Source organism: Parasteatoda tepidariorum, chromosome 9, assembly GCF_043381705.1.
Source record: "Parasteatoda tepidariorum isolate YZ-2023 chromosome 9, CAS_Ptep_4.0, whole genome shotgun sequence".
Taxonomy (NCBI): Eukaryota; Metazoa; Arthropoda; class Arachnida; order Araneae; family Theridiidae; genus Parasteatoda; species Parasteatoda tepidariorum.
The window spans coordinates 47,042,631-47,062,216 of NC_092212.1; the positions used below are offsets into that span (position 1 = coordinate 47,042,631).

Consider the following 19,586-nt stretch of genomic DNA (forward strand, 5'->3'; position numbering starts at 1 on the left):
ATGAAACTCAACTCAAAATCGAAAAGAAATGTCTGAAAAATAAAATACTGTCGATTATTAAAGAGCGTCTCATTTCAGTAAATTCATGTATATAAAGCAGAAAAAAGTAAAGTAGTAACTCGATGAAAAAAAATATCATAGAAAATTGGTACTTGTGTATTTTCTTCATCATGTATGTATGGTCTTAAATATTAAATTTCCCCCATTTGTCAATCTCTAAATAATAATAAAATTATAGGGTATTTTAATTCTACAGAACATTAATTATTGTACACACTTTAAAGATACCCTTATAAAACAAGCTTTCTTAAAAGTGCAAGTTTGATTAATATAATGTAATTGTAGTATGAGGTGACCAGATTTATAAACCATGATTTGGGGTGCGTCCATGCAAAAATTTTACGATATGAGAACATCAATTGGAAAATATTAATTTACACGTGCACACAAAGATTTTTTTTTCTTTTTAAATTGCTAATTAATATCGAGCGCATCACCATTTTTATCACATTTGATTTCAATGCGAAGCAATTTTTAAATATCATATAATAATCTGCATTTGAAATCACGAAAAATGAATAAATACATGATAATTTGAAGATAAGTATGGCGTTTTCACCTGTTAGTTTAAGCGTGGTGCCATTTTTATTTTATTTTTTTTGCTTTGCGTTTTTATTCTTTATAAGACAAACTATCGCGCTTACGAAAAAGAAAGGAAAAAAAAGAGATGATGCGCATTTTTGATTTTCATGTTATTTCACATTTCATAAAAAAATACATGTTTACGGAGAAATTCCAGAATATTTGAAGACATCTTAAAATTAAGCGACATTTTCTGATCTCAAAAAGTTTGAAACTTTTACTTTTAACTCATCAATGCTTATTCGAGGATTCAAACTGTATAGAAACACGAGAAATTCATGTTTTGATACAGTTTGAAAGTTTTGGGGGACAAAAACTTTCAAATTCTTAGCAATCAATGAAATTCGAAAACTGTACTTAAGACTTTAGGACGTTTGGTCACCTTAATATAAAGTAACACTAGAATGCCATTCAAAAATAAAAGTCAGCTAAATACGGAAATTAGGAAATCCTTAATCGTTTAATTTAACTTAGCGAATTTAAGTCTATAGGTACTGAAAAGAGTAAAATGCATATAAAACAATTAAATTACGAAAAAATTCTAAAATGAATGCAAATTAGAAGCAAACAAGTTTATTAATTACAACTATGTTGCTGAAAGAATTCAAATTTTAAAAGATAGTATTGATATCAGGCAGAATCAGATATTACATATTTAAGTTTCTTTAATGCATTTTTAATATTCCATACATTAAAGCATTAACAATATTAAATGAAAAAATTAAATAATTAAAATTCTTCCAGTGCTTTAAAAAAATTTATTTAACCAAGAAAAGAACAAGTAAAAAAGCAAACCAGGGCTGAGTTAATTACTTAAAAAAAATTAAACGGGTTTTTCAGCAATATCTGGAAATAATAAAAGACAAAATATAAAATTTTTGGGCTGTTTATTATACATCAGCCATTAAATAATAGCTTAGATAAATTTTTAATATTTACCTTTTTGATAAAAAAAAGTTTCACGATTTCAGTAGTTTCTATCAGGTATTCAATAACTTTATACTTTGATGCATTCAACAATGCTGTAATTCAGTAGTAAAACTAAAAATATGTTAAAATCTAAGCGAATTCTTAGAGTCGCTAACTTTAAAAAATTCATTTATTGCGTCGCTAATTATCATAACATTTCAGCACTTGTTATGAAACACTTCTTTTTTTACAATTTTTAAAATCGATTCCGACTTCTTAAAATAATTTTATTAAGTCCTTATATTTCAAAAATACATTGGCACTCCGCACCAACTTTTATTAAAAACACACAAATCAATTAAAACTGATGGTAGAAAATTTACAGTGATTAAAATCGTAAAATGCCGAAAATTTAGTAGAAACGCCGTAAAGTGTGAAATAACTCTTAATTTAAATGCTTCGTAAATTGATCGAGAATAATGCGAAAGATAAAAGTATAGAAACAATTGTTCATACGTAGCATTCAGATTTGTGACGCGCTAAGAATGATTCACAGATAAGTATTCGAAATTAGTTAAATAGTAACTCATTTTATTCAAGAAAGATTTTTTCCCCCCGATTATTAATAAAAACCTTGTAATTAACTCTCAATAACTAAGAAATATTTTTTAATAGTGAGTTTTGGATTTGAGGAGAAGTGGATCAAATTAAACTTCCATTTTTAAAATTTTATCATTCCAAGCTGTTGTTAAGAAGTTGGAGAGTAAATATAATACATATCCAGAGCTAGAATGTTGATGATAAATGCATCTTTTTCTTATTATTTTTCACTTTTTAGAGTTCTTTATTTTCTACTTTTTTTTTAATGATTTTAATGAATTTTGAATATTTCTTTTCCTTTCAAGAGCTTTTTGTTAGTGATCCTTTATAAATTGGTGTACAGTGAGAAAATAAAAAAGATATCCTCCTGAATAACTTTCTTTCTAATGATTGTATTTTCACATACTAAAGGGCCCATTTTAATGGTTCCTGGGGGTGACTTTAAAAAAGTTAATTAATTAGTGCTAACTATTAATTAAGTTACGAAATATGACACAAAAATGTACCTTCTCTGAATAAACATAAACGTTGTTTTTTTTCTTCTTTTTTTTTACATATTTACTCAAATGAGTTTCCTGGTGCTCAAAATAGGGGATAGACAAAATTTCGAAAAGAGCAGATCATAAATTTGGGTGGGGGGTGCTTTATATATTTGGCGGAAGTGCCAAAAAACAGCCCAGAAAAGTCGCTGTTGTAAATGAGTAATTTAAAATAACCTTAAACAAATTCAAGAGAGCAATACCTAATTTTATTCCTTTGCTAAGCCACCAAGTTTAGATAAATGAAAATGAAATAATGTTTTGTAATTGCTCGAGATGTTTATTAATTAATAGTTAATAAAAAAAGGTCTCGAAATTTCTAGGCAATTGATATATTTTTCAGCTGATTTCTGACCATAAAGCAAAGATTTTTTTTTCTTTTCAATCTCCTTTGAAAAGAAAATTTGAACCAATTTATAAATTAATTACGATTTTTCAAGCTTTCAGAATTTCAACACATGAACTTACTTCATTTATAAAAGGATTTCATACTAAAATCAAATTTACATAACTTATTATAATTACATACAAAATTTTAGAAATAATCTTTTTTACAGCTTGATCCAGTCTTCTAGGCAAAAAAATTTAAAGAAACAAAAGAAAAAAGAAAAAAAAGTGTCAGAAAAAAATTTAGAAAGGCATGGTACTATCACAAGGTTTACTTGTGATAGTACTATGAAAAGAAAATAGATCGTACGCTTTTTTTTAGCTGCAAATAAGATGCAAAATTATTTCCCTACGGAAAACGCAGAAGAACTTGAAAAGACTATCCAGAACATTGGTAAATCATTCCGAAACGGAACGCGCACAACATTTGAAGAACAATTTCACAATAATTTCTTCCTTTCCATTATCAACAAACTTGCAACAGATAACTTCCGATTTCGTGATCACATACTGTTAAAGATGTGCGTATTAAGGTAAAATACATTTGTTTTGTCTTCAATTCATTATAAATTAAAGGGAAGTTATTTAATTCCACATTGCTCAAAACGTGCAGAACTGTAATAGTTATAGAATATTCTTCTTTATAGATTAGTATATATTTCTGTATCTATATAATACGGAGAACAACAATAAAGAATGATCCGAATTACTTGAAATAACATCATTTGTGTTGATAATTAATAAATTATTATCGTTTCTTAGGGAAGTATTTTTTAATTTTGAATGCTTAATTTCAAATAGAATTCCGCTATTTTGTTTCTAAGTAAAATAAGTTCATTGCGTTTAAGTTATGAAATTCATTCGATCCAAAATTTGGACCCCTAAATGTAAATTTTACTTTTTGCATATTTCGCGATATTCCGAGAACTTTTTAAACGTATTGAAACAATTTCACCCAAAATTAAAAAATTTGTTTCTCCAAAGATAAATCCATACAAAAAAGAAATTTCAGTAAATATTTATTTTTTATTATTTTATTTAATAAAAGTGAAAAAAAATTTGAATATTTTACATAATTTTCAATCGTTTAATTTTTCATGGCAAAATACAAAATTTGAGACAAACGAATTTTAAAAAAATTCTATTTCTCAGGTATTCTATAATTCTAATTCAATTCTATTCAACCAATTTTTCTCAAAGTGATTATTTTGCCATGCAAAATTACATATTTTTAATTGATGTTAAAATTATATACTATAAAATAATAAAAAAATTCGATTATTATTAAATAAAATGATGAAAATTAATAAATATATACTAGTACTAAAAAATGATAAGTATGTGCTAAGTTTTTTTAATTCTCTTAAAAAGTTCTCACGATACGACGAAATACACAAATATAATTAAGAGATCCAAACTTTGGATCGCTCTCCTGACCAAGTTAAAGGGGCCATAGTTCACAGATTACAGCTGCCCCTAGGACTAAAGTGGGTATTTTGGGGGTCAGAAACCAGAATTTGTTGAAAACAAGGTATGTTTATTCAGAGAAAGTACATTTTTGTGTCTGATTTCCTAACTTAAAATATCGTCTGCACTAATTAATTTGCATATTTGAGGCACCCCCTCGAACCTTTAAGAATGAGTCCTAGAACATGAAAATCCGATCATTTGATCAAAAGTTATTCAGGGTGGTTTGTTTTTTTACTTTGCGCCATGAACACAATTTTTACGGTTCTTCTTGCTGAAAATGTTTGATTCAATTTTATATCTAAAAAAACACTTCATATTACGAGTGTGATATTATGTGATATTACAATGCTATTGTGAAGTAATTGTGAATTGTGAAGATAGCAACTAAAATTATTAAATAATCATTTTATCTTTATCAAGTATTTATTTACATTTTATTTTACTGATAAATGCCATATTTATTTTAATTATCTCATTTTTTACTAAATTTATAAATACAAGTTATGATTTATTACGGTAATATTTATTTTCGCAAAAAAAGCTAATATAAAACATGTTTTTTTTTTTTTTTTTTTTTTTTTTTTTTTTTTNTGTTTAGAGGCTCAATTTTAGCATTTTTTAAGAATTTTTAAATAATAAAGATAGTAGCCCAACTTATAACATAACTGTTAAGTCTCTGCAGTATCACAACACGAAATCAGCAGTCTAAAACTGAACAGTTACTGTTGGTTTGCAGAACTGATCTGATTATGAGTCGGGGGGGGGGGAGTTAAACGCAAAGTTTTTCATTTAACAGGAAGCCTGCTACAGAGATGCCAACTTGCTCCGGACAGCAAATAAATATTTTCGAGGGGTAGTTTATTAATGTGTGAATCTTGGTTGAATAAATTAAATTTATTAGGTTTTTATCCACCCTATTTCTAAATAATTTAAAAGCTTATATAATTCGCCATTTTTTATTTATTTATTTTTTTTTTTTTACATTAAAGTCATGCGACACCGTTTAAAAAGTAAACCAAATTAGTCAAATATTTGCAAATTTTGGTATGTAGTTATTTACCGTTTTTTAAATTATTATGGCGCGTCCGGAGCAGTTGGCATCTCTGCTACTAATCGAAAATAATAAGAAATAATGGGTAACTAAACAGTAGATTAAAAAAAAAAAATCTGTTATTCCTTCGTGGATGTGTATTCTAAATCAGTTGAGGAGAATCCAATTGAATTTTAACTATTTTAAAATTCCCCTGACTAATGCATTTTCGAAAAGATAGCAGATGCATTTATTTTATTTATTTGTTTTCATTATTATTATTGCTTATAATTTTCTTTCATTCCGGTCTGCCACACAATAAGATGCTTCTAAAATCTTTGATTTCAAATTTTGAATTTTCAAACTTTGAATGCATTTTGATAAACCGGCAGACTAACAGTAATAGTCTTGTTTCTGGCTACAAATTATATTCATAAAATATAAAAAATAATAATAATAGTTTCCGTTTGTGATGCGACCTCTTGCCATTTTAACTTGTACATTTCTTAAAGCATTCCGCCCAGTTTTGGGAGTGTTAGTGCGTCATCAGGGTTCTGTTTAGAAGAAATTTGGGTCCGTTAACGGACCCTTCACAAAATATTTTTTAATAAAAACGGACCCTTCACAAAATATTTAACTTTTAATCGGACTCTTCACAATTTGTTTATCTTCATTATTGTTTTGTTAATCAAATAAACCCTTTCCAGGAAAGGGGAGGAGGAAGAAAGACAGATGTAAACGAACTAAATTTTGTCTTCCGCAGACGCTTCTTCCTTTGTTCGTCCGAAATGAATATTCTGCGTTCAGCAGTATAGGCTAAATACCAAATANTTCACAAAATATTTAACTTTTAATCGGACTCTTCACAAATTTGTTTATCTTCATTATTGTTTCGTTAATCAAATAAACCCTTTCCAGGAAGGGGGAGGAGGAAGAAAGACAGATGTAAACGAACTAAATTTTGCCTTCCGCAGACGCTTCTTCCTTTAATCGTCCGAAATGAATATTCTGCGTTCAGCAGTATAGGCTTAAAATACCAAATATTTATATGTTGCATCGCTAATTTAGTAGCTGCAATTGCTGTTGATTTTTTAAAATTTAATTTCTTTAATTCTAATTTTACAATGTTGAGCATAATCTTGTATGTCTTTACAATTTAAAAACTCATTGAAAAAGTTTTAATGCAATAACGGACCCTATTTGCACAAATTCCTAAAAGCAGGATCCTGGTTGAAAGAATGTGAGTAATTTTTTCACAATTTCACAAAAACCGGACCTTTCGCAAAATGTCTGGACAGACCCCTGGTCACTGTCAACAAAGGAACTTAATAACAACAAACACCGCAACGCATAAAACTCGGAGTTGCAGAAATTTCATGTTGCGCTCGATTTGGGATACTCAAAACGATATTTTGAGAGCAAATATTTTAGGTTTCTCTCGTTTAGGTTTCGAAACCCAACCGCCTGAAACCCACTTATTCCTTACGTCATTTTCTAGTGTCTGTACCAAATAACATTTTTTATCCCTTCATATGTAAAATAATTAATGTTTAACGCACTTAATTAGAATCGAACACTTTTACCGAAAAATTGATAGTACACTGAATATAAACAGTAACAAACTTCTTAAAACCAGTAGAAATTTGAAACAAATTGAAATGAAATTTTCGGTTTTTTTCAAATTTATAAAAAAAAAAATTATACCTTTAATGATTAAAAAGACAGAATTTTGATTAAGGCAAGAAAAAGAATGAGATATTGCATGGAAGGTTTACAACACTCATAGTAACGCGTACAAGAGAGCCAAGCTGTTTTTTTAATTTTTTAATTTCGCCAGCTACAAGTATAACTATATTCATTGGCATGCTTTTTAAGCTTAGGCATGAAAATCAATCGAAAATAATAACTTAATGCTTTAAATTTTTTCATAAAGTAAATTTAAATGATTTTCATGACCTTTTGGATAAAATACTTCGTAACCTGCAAGTGACGTAGAGTGGGTATCTTGATTCTGATAGATTGCTGAAATGTGGTATTTGTTTACATTAGTAACCGTTCTTTCCCTTCTATTCCGAGTAAGCCAAGACCCTTCAAGTATCTATTCTCTTAAAGGACACATTCTATACTCTTTCACAAAGATTTAAATTCTTTCACTATATATTTATAACTGAACACCAAGACAGGTACGAAGCCATGTAGAACACAAGCAACCTAATTATACATCGAAGTTGCCAGGTACGCAAAACAAAAATATATCACGGTTACAATAAAATATAAAAATAATAAATCTAAGTTAAGTAAGCGATGTAAACGAAAAAGAATTATACTAACAGTCTCTAAAAAAGCTTTTTAAATATTTAATTTTAAGGCAATAAACGTCACATAAGTTTGATTAACTCTCAATATTATTAGGGGTCTGTCCAGACATTTTGTGAAGGGCCCGTTTTTCGTGAAATTGTGAAAAAATTACTCACATTCTTTCAACCAGGGTCCGCTTTTATGAATTTGCGCAAATAGAGTCCGGGTATAGCAAAAAAATTTTCAAGGAGTTTTTAAATTGTAAATAGATATAAGATTATGCTCGGTACTGAAAAATTATAATAAAAAAAATTAAATTTTCGAAAATAAACAGCAATTCCTGCTTCTAAATTAGAGATGCAACATACAAATATTTGGTATTTAGTCTATACTGCTGAACGCAGAATATTAATTTCGGACGAATAATGGAAGAATCGTTTGCCGATGACAAAACTTAATTCGTTTACATCCATTTTTCCTTTTTTTCTGCCCTGGGAGGAGTTTTTNTTTTTTTTTTTTTTTTTTTTTTTATTTCGCCAGCTACAAGTATAACTATATTCATTGGCGTGCTTTCTAAGCTTAGACATAAAAATCAATTGAAAATAATAACTTCATGCTTAAAATTTTTTCATAAAGTAAATTTAAATGATTTTCATGACCTTTTGGATAAAATACTACGTAACCTGCAAGTGACGTAGAGTGGGTATCTTGATTCTGATAGATTGTGGAAACGCGGTATTTGTTTACATTAACAATTGTTCTTTCCCTTCTTTTTCGAGTAAGCCAAGCCCGTCAAGTATCTATCCTCTTAAAGGTCACATTCTATACTCTTTCACAAAGATTTCAATTCTTTCACTATATATTTATAACTTAACACCAAGACAGGTACGAAGCCATATAAAACACAAGCAACCTAATTATACATCGAAGTTGCCAGGTACGCAAAACAAAAATATATTACGGTTACAATAAAATATAAAAATAATAAATCTAAGTTAAGTAAGCGATGTAAACGAGAAAGAATTATACTAACAGTCTCTAAAAAAGCTTTTTAAATATTTAATTTTAAGGCACTAAACGTCCCATAAGTTTGAACTCTCAATATTTATAAACTAATTATTTAAGAAAAATGTTTTTTGGCTTTTTAAGACGAAAGCTAATCACATTTGACAACCACAACTGTAATCAATTGTACTTTAAAACAATTGTTAGACGATATCTAAACCATCAGATCATTACAGAATAAAATAAATAATAAACGGGATAATGATTATCTATCACAGAAGAAAAGCCCCCAAAAAATTAAAATAATGACTATTGTTTTTTATCACTATCATTTTATTGCACTTCACGTGGATTGTACTTAAAACGTTCGCCGCTTTAATATAACAAAACAAAATTTCTTTACATAAGACTACTTACGAACGATTATACAACCTTTCCTAGAGAAAACAAAGGAGAGGGGGTAACAGGAGAGCATGATAATAATAACTCTAATTTTTTATATTAATTGATTATAACTTACTTATCATTTCTTGGTGTATAAAGATTATCAACATATTTAAACATTAAAAGACATAGTAAATGCAATAATTTAGACGTATAATGTATGATTTTTTGGATATTTAAATATGTGAAGGTCATTATCATATAAAGAACGGTAAAAAGGTATTACAAAAAATTAATATTATAGGTTTTCATTGTTATTATTTGCAGCAAACGTGTTAACGTTTTCATTTCACCAAAATTAGCTAAATCGTGTTTTGTGATGCATTCGTTAGATTGGATAACTGATCTTGACTCATTGAAGACTAACTCGTTTTTAATTTACTTTGCAAAAAAACTCCATGTATCAATTTTTAAGTCTCCTAACAGTCACTATTTACATTAGAAGTAAATATTTCCAAATTAAAAATACTTTTCAAGAACAAAATATACATTCCCATACAAAATATATAACAAAGATCAAAATAAACGCACAATACTTTTCTGAAAACGTAATTTTACTATATTAAAATTTATTATTAATAAGTAAAAAAAAATAATGATTTTTAATTTTTTTCTTAACTTGACTTAACTTATTTGAACACCTCAATGACGATTTTTATTTATGATAATGGCAAATGATTTTATATAAACAAGGGTTAGCCAAAATTATTTTTTTTTAAAAATATTAAAAAAAAGAATCGGATTTAAATCGGATTTCTTTATTATTTAAAACAGTTTTTTTTACATATATTTTTAATATTTACCATCCAAATTATCTGATAAAATTATATAACAATACCTAAAGCAGGGGTCTGTCCAGACATTTTGTGAAAGGTCCGTTTTTCGTGAAATTGTGAAAAAATTACTCACATTCTTTCAACCAGGGTCCGCTTTTATGAATTTGTGCAAATAGGGTCCGTTATTGAAAAAAAAAACTTTTTCAAGGAGTTTTTAAATTGTAAAGACATACAAGATTATGCTCAACACTGTAAAATTATAATTAAAAAAATTAAATTTTAAAAAATAAACAACAATTGCTGCTTCTAAATTAGAGATGCAACATACAAATATTTGGTATTTAGCCTATACTGCTGAACGCAGAATATTAATTTCGGACGAATAATGGAAGAATCGTCTGCCGAAGACAAAACTTAATTCGTTTACATCCATCTTTCTTGTTTTCTGCCCTGGAAAGGGTTTATTCGATTAACAAAATAATAATGAAGATAAACAAATTTGTGAAGGGTCCGATTAAAAGAAAAATCATTTTGTGAAGTTCATGTTTTTAAGTTAAAATATTTTGTGAAGGGTCCGTTTTTATGAAAAGATATTTTGTGAAGGGTCCGTTAACGGACCCAAATTTCTTCTAAACAGACCCCTGCCTAAAGTCAATGTTATTTTCGTTCAAGCTTAACATTCTAAAATTTTAAAGACAGGTAGATTATTATTCAATTAGATATCCAAAGAAAAATAAATTAATTTAGATCAGAAATAATTGAAAAAAAAAATACTGTAAGTTTCCGTGGGTAGAACAAATTTTTCTTTAATATTGAAACATACTAACTATGTACTTAATAAGCTATAAAAGAACTTGAATTCAAATGAACATAAAACTAAATGGGTACAGTTCAAATATGTTTATTATGAGCAAATAATTTTAAATAGAGCTAATAGAAAAATAATAGTTTAGCAGTTTCCCACCACTCTTACTAACTTTTAGTCTCTAATTTCATTTATAGTCTAATTTGAAATAGTATAATAATTTCCATACATTCCTGTTTCATTATTTCTTCGGACAAAATCTTCATTTAAAAAGTTCAAACTCTAACTGAATGATATAAACAATTAAAAAAAAAATCATTTTACTAATTGCACAGTTAGAACGAAAATAGAAAGAAATAACATGAAAAGGGGATATTGATATTGGGAGGGAATAATATTGGATATTGAAATATTACGAAAGATTAAAATGGAAAATCAACACTAGCCACAAATATAATAAAATTGTTAATTCATTTTCCTAAAGAACATTAATATTTTAAAAGATTTTTTACCAGTTTAAAACATATTTTCAAATAAAGTAAAATATAATAAAAAAAATTATTAAAAAAAAAGGAATTCCGAAATTAAGAATTGTACATTTATCTAAATATTATTTTTAATATATTCTGACACACTTTTTGAAATCATGCAGAAAATTGCAGATGTTCTTCTAGGAATATAAGAAATTCCTAGAAGAATGCACAAAAGTTGTAAGTGGACCCTAAAATAATGGTTTTTTAGAAGGAAATTCAAGGGGAATATTCTAGTTTTCCACAATATACATGACATAAATAGAATTAACAAGATTTTTTTAGCATCAATTTAAATTGTAGGAGCATGTGTGCCACTGATACCATCTCTTCCAACCACTGGTGAGAAAAAAAAATCACTTTCAAAAAAAAAATCTTTATACAGAGTTTTGCCTAGGAATAAAAATGGCCAGAGTGCTTCCTCACAGAATAGGGCACTTTGAGTTTTAAAAGCTCACTTAACATCGTAAAAATGTATCAAAATGAATAATATCATGTAATAAATGAAATTAATCCTCAATAATTAAGTAGCCGTCATTTTATGTGTATATTTCAAAAAGTAATTTTCACTCATTATCTAAATAAGAGAAAAATTAGTAGCTCATAAATAATAATTAAAGGCATGCTAAGAAACAATCTCACTGCATACATTTTTTTTCTTCAAAAAAAATTTTCTTTTTTTATTAACAGCTTTTAAGCTGTTTATCAAAATCTTTTAGAAAAGATTTTTTCATTAATTTATACTGGAAATTATTAGAAAATAAAAATTGTAAGGTGCATTTAAAAAAAAGTATTTATATAAAAATTATTTTAAAATTTAAAATCACTTAAAAAAATTATTTATATACCCCTTTGAAAAAAAGAGAAACTTGTAAAAATTTAACCAGCTGAGAATAATGCTAACAACGTAAGTATTTGCAACAGTAATCAGAATTTATCAAATAAACACAGATAATTTTAAAAATCCTATAATCATTTGTATACAGCATATGCGAATTATTGTATTCAAAAAGCTTAATACTAAGATAAACTATTGAGATATACGTACTGCATCAAACTCATGGTAAAACATCTTGCTTTATCACATAATCAAAAGAATAAAAATAAGTGCTACTAGAAAATATGCCTGATGTCAAAATAAAAAGGAGAAAACAAAAATGAAGAAAAGTCAGTGAAGAATCTTAACATGTGAAGTAAGTTTTGTCTTCGACTGATGCTTCTTCCTTTATACGTCTGAAATCAATATTCTGTGTTCAGCAGTATAGGCTAAATACCATTATATTTGTATGTTGCATTGTTTAGTAGCAGCTATTGCTGTTTATTTTCGAAAATTTAAATTTTTTTAATTATAATTTTACAGTGTTGAGCATAATCTTGTATCTATTTAAAATTTAAAAACTCCTTGAAAAAGTTTTCTGCAATAACAGGACCCTATTTGCACAAATTCTCAAAAGCNATTTGTATACAGCATAAGCGAATCATTGTATTCAAAAAGATTAATACTAACATTAACTATTGAGATACTGCATCAAACTCATGGTAAAACATCTTGATTTATAACATAATCAAAAGAATAAAAATAAGTGCTACTAGAAACTATGCCTGATGTCAAAATAAAAAGGAGAAAACAAAAATGAAGAAAGGTCAGTGAAGAATCTTAACATGTGAAGCCTGTGTTTATCACAAGACGGTAAACCTTCATTGTTCATAAGCATGTTCTAAATTTCTTAAAATTGAAATAAAATAATTTTTAAATAAATACATTCTCTACATTTTTAAGAAACTCTGAATTTGCATTCTTATCAAATTCAATTCTCAAAAAAAAAATAATTTTTTTTAATTCAATTTTAAAATATTTTCCAAATTTTTCAGAATGTTTAGCTTTTAATTTCTACAGTCAAAATAATTTTTTAGCAGGATTTTTACTTTTTATCAACTATTTTGGATTCTTTTAATGTTACAAATATGTTCTCGAATTAAGGTACAATTATCGAAATTAAAAAGAGATTACTCTATTTCTTCTTCTTCTTGGCACTAAAGCACAGAGAAGGCCAATCTCCTGATTGAAATAAGTGATTAAGATACTTGATTCGGTTTGATTTCATGACTTTTACGTTTCTGGTGGCCTATATCAATTATAAATTTCCTGGTTGTAGAAAATTTATCATACATTATTTTCTCGAATAACACTGAAAACAGGGGTCTGTTTAGAAGAAATTTGGGTCTGATAACGCATCCTTCACAAAATATCTTTTCATAAAAGCGGACTCTTCACAAAATATTTTAACATAAAAACGGATCCTTCACAAAATAATTAATCCTTTAATCAGACCTTCACAAATTTGTTTATCTTCACTATTGTTTTGCTAATCAAATAAAGTCTTCCCGGGGGGGGGGAGGGAGAGAAAGACAGATGTAAACGAACTAAATTTTGTCTTCCGCAGATGCTTCTTCCATTATTCGCCTGAAATGAATATTCTGTGTTCAGCAGTATAGACTAAATACCATATATTTGTATGTTGCATTGTTTAGTAGCAGCAATTGCTGTTTATTTTCGAAAATGTAATTTTTTTTATTATAATTTTACAGTGTTGAGCATAATCTTGTATCTATTTACAATTTAAAAACTCCTTGAAAAAGTTTTCTGCAATAACAGGACCCTATTTGCACAAATTCTCAAGAGCGGAACTCTGGATGAAAAAATGTGACTTAACGTTTATTTTAGATTCACAAATTACGAGTTATTTTTTTACAATTTTACAAAAACAGAACCTTTCACAAACTGTCTGGACAGACCCCTGGAAAATTCTCATAATACTTTTCTTTAAAAAAAATCAGTAGCTTGTTTTGGATATGTTTATTCAATGTAGGAATGTAACGCAGAATAATCTGACTAAATAGCAACATTTTTCTCTTAAAAAACATTAATACACATTGTTATTTATGCATATAAGTTTAGACTTTTAGACTGAAAAATAATCAAAACTTAGATAGATTATTGGTATGGAGTAAAAGGAAAAAACTATAGTTATCCATTAAAAATATTTAAGGTAAAAAAAACTCACTAAAAGCTATAAGAAAAATTTAAGGTTATGTAGTTGAAATTAATAGGAAGAAAGAAATAGAAATTCTCTTCATTCTTAAAACAAAATCCTAATTTGAAAAATAATATTTTCCGGAAAAAAAGTATCTAGAAATCGTTAAAAGAAATAGTCTATCAGACACTTTTTAAAAAACACTGTGTGATCAAAACACCATAAAAATGTGCTGACATTAGAAATTCTCTTTAAAAATTGCTCTCATAATAAAAAAGCTGATAAAAAAGGTATTAAAAAAAGCAAAAGATAAACTGAAAAAAAAATTGTTCTGAATCCTTAAAATATAATATTAATGTTGAAAATCAGTTTTCTATGTTACCAGTTATCTGGCTTACAGTACAGAAAAAAATGACATATAAAAATCAAATCTACTAGAAAAGCTTCTTTAAATGCTGTGCTGTATACAAAAAAATTGTGCAAAAACGAGACAACTTTCTCGATTCTTAAAACAAAAAGTGTGAAAAAACTACAAAACTAACTAGCCTGAATACAGTTTAAAAAATCAGCAGTACTAAAGTTTGTTACATTTTCATTTGTTATTATATATTTTCGTCAAAACATTAGTTATATTTTCGTATGTGTCAGTTGTTTCTTGTGATCATTCACCATCAGTGTTGCACAACCAGGTTCTGTATTGGTTTTGACAATAAATGTTGTTTTATTTTCATTGATACTGATGATAAGACCAGTTTTTTTAGCCTCAGCCTGAAGAGCACTAAATGCCTCAATAACAGATAATCTTGATCCACAAATAATATCAAGATTGTCAGCAAATGCCAACACTTGAATAGATTTGGTGCATAAAATGCCATTAGTTGATATATTCGCATGTTTGATGACTATTCCTAATGCATTAATAAAAAGCAGGTATGATAGGGTTTCACCTTTCTCAAAACCTCTATTAATAATAAAAATAAAAAAAACTTAATGATTACTGTATTTCATAATATATATAGCGCATATAATTTTGCTGATTTAATAAAATATATAATTGACAAATAATTATATACATAAAAACCTATATTACAGATAAATAAATAAAGAGTCAAATGCACATTATTTATTTCAAGATCATCACCCAATATTTCACATTCTTAATCAGGGTGCGTAACCAGATTTTTCATCAAAAAATAAGCACCTTTTAAGTACTTTTTAAGCACTCAAAAAATATTTTCGATCACTTTCTGAAGATAAAAAAATCATAACTAGGATCTGTGCAGTAACAAAAATTATTTTTTTCTATCCTTTTAAAGTTCTTAATTTATAAACATAAAATCGATAAAATTCGAAAACATTTTCATAATCATGATAAAATAACTAGTTTCTGATAAATATTGCAGAGAAAATTATAAAAATCATGAATTTTTTGTAATTTAGAACAACAATTGATAGGGCAAAGAAAAAATCTCTTCTATAAAGATAAAAAATTAAGCACTTTTTACAAACACTAAATAAAAAAAGCACCTTTAAGGGCTTTAAAAAACGTTAATCAAAAATAAGCACCTTTAAGCACTTTTTAAAAACGCTACGCACCCTGTTAATATAATTTTTTTAATTTGATATAGAACAAGAAATATAGAACAAATTACATAAGAATTTTTTTTAATTTCAGAATTCAACATGAATACAACTTAATAGATTTAAAAATAAATTTATTTTAATGATAATTATATTTTTTTATTAAATATCGATTACAATAGTTAAAAATCTATTTTTAAGGCATAACAAGGTTTTAGTAAGGAATTTAAAAACGCAGACTAAAATAAAAANGTGAGTAACCAGATTTTTCATCAAAAAATAAGCACCTTTTAAGTACTTTTTGAGCACTCAAAAAATATTTTCGATCACTTTCTAAAGATAAAAAAATCATAACTAGGATCTGTGCAGTAACAAAAATTATTTTTTTCTATCCTTTTAAAGTTCTTAATTTATAAACATAAAATCGATAAATTTCGAAAACATTTTCAAAATCTTTACATAATCATGATAAAATAACTCTGATAAATATTGCAGAGAAAATTATAAAAATCATGAATTTTTTGCAATTTAGAACAACAATTGATAGGGCAAAGAAAAAATCTCTTCTTAAAAGATAAAAAATTAAGCACTTTTTACAAACACCAAATAAAAAAAGCACCTTTAAGGGCTTTAAAAAACGTTAATCAAAAATAGGCACCTTTAAGCACTTTTTAAAAACGCTACGCACCCTGTTAATATAATTTTTTTAATTTGATATAGAACAAGAAATATAGAACAAATTACATAAGAATTTTTTTTAATTTCAGAATTCAACATGAATACAACTTAATAGATTTAAAAATAAATTTATTTTAATGATAATTATATTTTTTTTTATTAAATATCGATTACAATAGTTAAAAATCTATTTTTAAGGCATAACAAGGTTTTAGTAAGGAATTTAAAAACGCAGACTAAAATAAAAACAGTAAACAAACTTCACAGAGGAATTTATATGGATCTTAATAGAGTTAAAAAAAATTCACACCGTGTTTTATTTGATTTTACGTAATAAAACTATTTCAAGGAATATACAAATTTCTCAAATTCAGTCCGAAACAGGATCAGAGAAGCTAAAATTTAAGCGGACGCGAAAACAAAACATTTCTTTTTCAGAATAATTTAAAAAATAAGAAAAAATAATAAACAACTCGACATTTAGGTTTTAAAATAAATAGCAAATTCATAAGAACTAACCTTAGTGAATCAGACTCAGGAGATCATATTTTTTATTCCAAACTGATGAGATGAAATCACTAAGAAAAATAATTATTTAATCATTTCGAAATTCCTAAGATCGATTAAGGATAAACTCAATAAGTTGAAGGAAGAAAATATTTTCACAAAAAATATGCTGATTCCTTTTACTTCTATTTATTACTTTCATTGAACTTAATGCTTTGAAATTTCTAAAAAATTTGCAGACGAAATATTTCGTTGTTGACACACCAACCAGTGTGATTGAAAAGAAAATATTCGGCTCCCTTTGAACAGTTACATATAGTTATGTAATCATTAGCGTAACTGTGATGCGTAATATTTGTTTCAGCTACTAGATGGCGATAAAACTCAGAATAATTGGTTTGCTAAATTCGAATATGCGTTGAAATTAATAACTAAACTAATTTATATGATAAATAATGGATTTGAGAATGCTTAATGGAATCAGAAGTACTCCCTTTTCTTCCGGAAAGCATATTTCGGTCTCGTTTTGCAACTTGTCAATAGATGCTCCAGAAAAATCGAATAGAAAAAAAAAGAGAGATCGTTCTTTCTGCATGTGATACACGCACCTACGAGAAAAAAGTATTCTGATTGGGTAGGGTTTTGTCAGAGTATCTTTTTCACCAATTAGGTTTCTCACTCTCCGTCAGCTGAAATCGCAGTTGCGCGAATCATTTGCAATGAGATTGACTCTTTAGTATGATACTTGAAATTCTGCCCATGAAATTCAGATATCTTTGGAAATGAAGAAAACATTTTCTCGAAATTTATACTGTTAATTCAAAATAAATTAAGTACCTAAAGATGAAATAATTCAATACAAGGAAACGATCTTTTTATTGCAATTAAAGTCAGGGGAGAAATTTGAAATTATAAGATCTATAAATACTCAATCTAATAAAGAATTTTTAGAATCAAACATAAGTTTTAAACAAAATCTATTAAAACATTTTCGAAAAAAAAATACCATTCTTGAATATTTTTCTTTTAAATCCATAATTTCAAAAAATAACAATATTAAAAATACCGATAAGAAATTTTAAAAATTGATCTTTTACAGACCAAAACATAAAAAATTCGCATATCGCTAACCCAAGGGGAAATTTTTATAAATTTTTTCTTCGGGAGATGTATTTGAACCATTTGAAACGGGTGTCATTTTAAAATATTAGTATTCTTTGTCATATTTTCCAAAAATAAGTATAACTTCAAGCATTTGTATAGAATTTAATACGAAGAAAAGAATATTTTTTTTGTGCAAAACTAGCTCAGTATGGAACACATGTTGTGCCAACCTAAGTGGTAAATAATTGATAAATTTTATATAAATGTTTGCATCATGCCATACATTTGAAACTTGTTTCAAATTAAAATATGGACGCCATATTCTCCCAATATACTTAAACATGCCTAACATTATTAACATAAATTTTTCAAAGAAAAACGTTATTTATAGCTCACAACATTTAAAGCTCAAAGTATATATGGTGCTACCCTGAAAGGGGGCATTTTGTGAATTTTTTACAAATTTATTTTGAGCCGTATGATGAATTTGGAATTTGTTTCATATTTAAACATGAGTGAGATATTTCTTGTCCCATAAACACCCATATGTGTCTAAAAATCTTTCAATTTTTTTTTTAAATTATACGATCCAAAACTTGCAAAGTTTATGGAGTGGTAAAATATAGGTAATTTGTAAGTCTTTTTTTTTTTNTTTTTTTTTTTTTTTTTGTTGAAAGTTATAGCATTATGAAAAGGGTTTCAAATTACAATTTCAGCGTAATATTATATGCTAATATGTATCTTGAAATATTTATCGGAAACTTCTCTTCTGCCTCAAAAAGCTTCTTTTCCCAAGAAAAAATCTTTTTCTGTTCGAAATTTGCTGGGTATAGTTAGTATATAATACTTAACATTAAGGGGGACGTTTAGTAATTTTTTGACCACTTGATACATTTAAAACTGATTTCATACTAAATTATGATTATTTATTATTTCCCAAAAATGCCCACTTATATTTCTAAATTTGAACACCACCTTTTAAAAAAATGTCATACTTTTTCCAGATCACCAGACTAAATGCGTCGAAAGATAAATACATTGAGAGCTGAAGTATATAGAAAATATATATGTTCTAAATATATAGATTTTGCGAAACGAATTTGTTAAATTTATTTCTAAAGTGTTCTTTGCATCATTTAAAGTTACGACACGTATTAAAAAACTTAGAAAAAAAGATCCTTGCTTTTCAGCTGCTCTTTTTGGAAAACGATAAACGTCGAGCCTAATTGTGCTGCGCTATTTTAAA

General features: G+C 27.0%; 1 protein-coding gene across 1 annotated transcript in view; it reads right to left on the minus strand.

The window, feature by feature from the left end:
- LOC107438220 (MICAL-like protein) overlaps positions 1–17,547 on the minus strand; it is a 58,054-nt gene extending 40,507 nt beyond the window's left edge. The window contains exon 1 of the mRNA XM_016050450.3: positions 17,249–17,547. The gene's annotated coding sequence lies outside the window, so the exon portion shown is untranslated. The remainder of the gene's footprint in view (positions 1–17,248) is intronic.
- Positions 17,548–19,586: the final 2,039 nt, after the last annotated feature.